Source organism: Camellia sinensis, chromosome 6, assembly GCF_055761805.1.
Source record: "Camellia sinensis isolate YWXY chromosome 6, ASM5576180v1, whole genome shotgun sequence".
Lineage (NCBI taxonomy): Eukaryota > Viridiplantae > Streptophyta > Magnoliopsida > Ericales > Theaceae > Camellia > Camellia sinensis.
In genome coordinates this window covers 310,001-315,000 of record NC_138966.1, presented here as the reverse complement: position 1 = coordinate 315,000, position 5,000 = coordinate 310,001, and positions in this window count along the sequence as shown.

The window sequence follows — 5,000 nt, the reverse complement described above, 5'->3', positions numbered from 1 at the left end:
GGCGGCTCGGCCGCGGCCTTGGGCGGCCTGGACCGCGGCCTTGGGCGGCCTTGCGCGGCCTTGGGCGGCCTGGGCGCGGCCTTGCGCGGCCTGGGCGCGGCCTTGGGCAGCATGGCGTGGCATCCGCGCGGGCGTGGGCGGCCTGGCATGCGCGCGGCATGGGCAGCACGGCATGGCATGCGCACGGCCTGGGCGGCCTGGCATGCAGCCGGCCTGGCATGCCCGCGGCGTGGGCAGCACGGCATGGCATGCGCACGGCCTGGGCGGCCTGGCATGCAGCCGGCCTGGCATGCCCGCGGCGTGGGCAGCACGGCATGGCATGCGCACGGCCTGGGCGGCCTGGCATGCAGCTGGCCTGGGCAGCACGGCATGGCATGCGCACGGCCTGGGCGGCCTGGCATGCAGCCGGCCAGGGCAGCCTGGCCTGGCATGCCCGCGGCGTGGGCAGCGTGGCCTGTGCGAATACCGCGCGCGTGGTCTTTTGACCACGGTGCGCGTGTTGCGCGCATGGTCGCGCACGCCTTTGCACGCCTTCGCACGCAACGCACGTCTAGTGATAAGAACCGCAGCCAAGGCAGCCCAGCCCCAAGGCCATGGCCAGCAGCATGGCATGCCACGGCCAAGGCAGGCCAGCCAAAGCCAGCAGCATGCCATGCCAAGGCCAAGGCCAGCAGCATGCCATGCCACGGCCAAGGCAGCCCAGCCAAAGCCAGCAGCATGCCATGCCAAGGCCTTGGCCAGCAGCATGCCATGCCACGGCCAAGGCAGGCCAGCCAAAGCCAGCAGCATGCCATGCCAAGGCCAAGGCCAGCAGCATGCCATGCCACGGCCAAGGCAGCCCAGCCAAAGCCAGCAGCATGCCATGCCAAGGCCTTGGCCAGCAGCATGCCATGCCACGGCCAAGGCAGGCCTGCCAAAGCCAGCAGCATGCCATGTCAAGGCCAAGGCCAGCAGCATGCCATGCCACGGCCAAGGCAGCCCAGCCAAAGCCAGCAGCATGCCATGCCATGGCCTAGGCCAGCAGCATGCCATGCCACGGCCAAGGCAGGCCAGCCAAAGCCAGCAGCATGCCATGCCAAGGCCTAGGCCAGCAGCATGCCATGCCACGGCCAAGGCAGGCCAGCCAAAGCCAGCAGCATGCCATGCCAAGGCCAAGGCCAGCAGCATGCCATGCCACGGCCAACGCAGCCCAGCCAAAGCCGGCGGCATGCCATGCCAAGGCCAAGGCCAGCAGCATGCCATGCCACGACCAAGGCTGCCAGCCAAAGCCAGCAGCATGCCATGCCAAGGCCTAGGCCAGCAGCATGCCATGCCACGGCCAAGGCAGCCCAGCCAAAGCCAGCAGCATGCCATGCCAAGGCCTAGGCCAGCAGCATGCCATGCCACGGCCAAGGCAGCCCAGCCAAAGCCAGCAGCATGCCATGCCAAGGCCAAGGCCAGCAGCATGCCATGCCACGGCCAAGGCAGCCCAGCCAAAGCCAGCAGCATGCCATGCCAAGGCCAAGGCCAGCAGCATGCCATGCCACGGCCAAGGCCAAGGCCAAGGCAGCCCATCCGAAGCCAGCAACATTCCATGGCAAGGCCAACGCAGCCCAGCCAAAGCCGGCGGCATGCCATGCCAAGGCCAAGGCCAGCCGCATGTCTTGCCACGGCCTTGTCCCGCAGCGTGGCGTGCCTTTGCCTTGGGCTAGAACATCGCATGCCACGCCCTTGGCAAGCAATCCTGTCCCTCGTGTAATTGCCATTTGGTTTGGCTTTGACTTACGTATATGTTGCCCTGCGAAATGCTTGTCCCTCGGGTAATAGCCGTTTGGTTGCCTTTGACTTGCGAACCCGTTGCTAGTGCTTTCCCCAGTGGAAGCTTTGTTGGGAAAAGTATGTCCCTCGGAAGTTGCCTGTTGCGTTTGTTATTTGCATTCGAGCTATCCGATGCTTGCTGGGTTTCTCTAAGAGTTTTTGCACGTTCGTCGGGCTTTTTAATTATTTATTTACTCATAAAAATTATAATAAAATAAATTAAAAATAAAAAAATAATTAAAAAAATTACTATAATTACTAGTGCCTCATCTTATAATTGTTGGAATTTTTCTAGAATTTTTTGAGTATTTTTAGTAATTTTTATTATTTTTTAAGTATTAAAATTGAAATAAATTAAAATAAAATATTCCGGTGGCCAAATATTTTTTTATAATTTTTTTTATGGTGTATTAAATTATTTCATACAACTTTCATGTTGAAAGTTTTGGCAAAAAACCATTACTTTTTAAAAAAACCCCATTATGACTCCTCGAACATGCTTGATGTTTCCTCCTGCCAGATTGAAAAGGGCTTAACAGGCTATTATAAGGGGGGGGCACCTCCCTTAAGGCTGGCCAGCATGGCCAGGCCACAGGCCACGCCTATGCCTAGGCGGGCGCTTGGCACATGCCATCGCTTGGCTTGTGGCATTGGCTTGTGGCATCGAAACTACATAGCCAAGCACGGGATGCGTCGAGTGGCGGCCCGCGGCGGTGGCGGTGGCACGTTGGCCTAGGCCAGCATGCCATGCCACAGCCTTGGCCAGCAACATGGCATGCCAAAGCCTTGGCCAGCAACATGGCATGCCAAAGCCTTGGCCAGCAGCATGCCATGCCTTGGCCTTGGCAAGCATGTCATGCCACGGCCTTGGCCAGCAGCATGCCATGCCACGGCCTTGGCCAGCAGCATGCCATGCCCCGGCCTTGGCCAGCAGCATGCCATGCCACGACCTTGGCCAGCAGCATGCCATGCCACAGCCTTGGCCAGCAGCATGCCATGCCACAGCCTTGGCCAGCAACATGGCATGCCAAAGCCTTGGCCAGCAGCATGCCATGCCTTGGCCTTGGCAAGCATGTCATGCCACGGCCTTGGCCAGCAGCATGCCATGCCACGGCCTTGGCCAGCAGCATGCCATGCCCCGGCCTTGGCCAGCAGCATGCCATGCCACGGCCTTGGCCAGCAGCATGCCATGCCACCGCCTTGGCCAGCAGCATGCCATGCCACAGCCTTGGCCAGCAACATGGCATGCCAAAGCCTTGGCCAGCAGCATGCCATGCCTTGGCCTTGGCAAGCATGTCATGCCACGGCCTTGGCCAGCAGCATGCCATGCCACGGCCTTGGCCAGCAGCATGCCATGCCACGGCCTTGGCCAGCAGCATGCCATGCCCCGGCCTTGGCCAGCAGCATGCCATGCCACGGCCTTGGCCAGCAGCATGCCATGCCACAGCCTTGGCCAGCAGCATGCCATGCCACAGCCTTGGCCAGCAACATGGCATGCCAAAGCCTTGGCCAGCAACATGGCATGCCAAAGCCTTGGCCAGCAGCATGCCATGCCTTGGCCTTGGCAAGCATGTCATGCCACGGCCTTGGCCAGCAGCATGCCATGCCACGGCCTTGGCCAGCAGCATGCCATGCCCCGGCCTTGGCCAGCAGCATGCCATGCCACGGCCTTGGCCAGCAGCATGCCATGCCCCGGCCTTGGCCAGCATGTCATGCCACGGCCTTGGCCAGCAGCATGCCATGCCACGGCCTTGGCCAGCAACATGGCATGCCGCGGCCTTGGCCGGCAGCATGCCATGCCGCGGCCTTGGCCGGCAGCATGCCATGCCGCGGCCTTGGCCGGCAGCATGCCATGCCGCGGCCTTTGCCGGCAGCATGCCATGCCGCGGCCTTTGCCAGCAGCATGGCAAGCCCAAGCCTTGGTCAGCAGCAGCATGCCATGCCAATGCCTTGGCCAGCAGCATGCCTTGCCACGGCCTCGTCCAGCAGCATGGCATGCCACGCCACGGCCTCGGCCATCAGCATGCCTTGCCACGGCCTCGGCCATCAGCATGCCTTGCCACGGCCTCGGCCATCAGCATGCCTTGCCACGGCCTTGTCCAGCAGCATGGCATGCCCGGCCTTGGCCAGCAGCATGTCATGCCACGGCCTTGGCAAGCATGCCAAGCCACGGCCTTGGCAAGCATGCCATGTCCCTCGGGTAATTGTACAAGTTGCCTTGCGAAATGCATGTCCCTCGGTTAAATTGCCATTTGGTTGGCTTTGGCGTGCGAACGAGTTGCCTGTGCTTTCCTTGTGGAAGCTTGTTGCGAGAAGTATGTCCCTCGAAAGTTGCCTGTTGCATTTGTTATTTGCATTCGCGCTAACCGGTGCTTGCTCGGCCTCTCTAAATGTTTTCGCGCGTTCGTCGGGCTTCTTGGTCCTTCGGGGGGTGATTCGTTTTGGGGGGCTGGTGCACAGTGTACGTCGTGGCGCGTGAGTTGTGTTCGGTTTGTGCGAGTTGGACGGATCCCTGCCTGTGCAGCGAACTCCACTGGTGCATTCCTCCATGTCCCTCGGGTTGTCTTCGACTCGCCTTCGGGTTGCTTGCGCTTCCCTAGTGGAAGGTGCCTTGCGAAAAGCGTGTCCCTCGGGTAATTGCCATTTGGTTGGCTTTGACGTTCGAACGAGTTGCCTATGCTTTCCTAGTGGAAGCTTGTTGCGAAAAGTATGTCCCTCGAAAGTTGCCTGTTGCGTTTGTTATTCGCATTCGCGCTAACCGGTGCTTGCTCGGCCTCTCTAAATGTTTTCGCGCGTTCGTCGGGCTTTTTAGTCCTTCGGGGGGTGATTCGTTTTGGGGGGCTGGTGCACAGTGTACGTCGTGGCGCGTGAGTTGTGTTCGGTTTGTGCGAGTTGGACGGATCCCTGCCTGTGCAGCGAACTCCACTGGTGCATTCCTCCATGTCCCTCGGGTTGTCTTCGACTCGCCTTCGGGTTGCCTGCGCTTCCCTAGTGGAAGGTGCCTTGCGAAAAGCGTGTCCCTCGGGTAATTGCCATTTGGTTGGCTTTGACGTTCGAACGAGTTGCCTATGCTTTCCTAGTGGAAGCTTGTTGCGAAAAGTATGTCCCTCGAAAGTTGCCTGTTGCGCTTGTTACTTGCATTCGCGCTAACCGGTGCTTGCTCGGCCTCCCTAAATGTTTTCGCGCGTTCGTCGGGCTTCTTA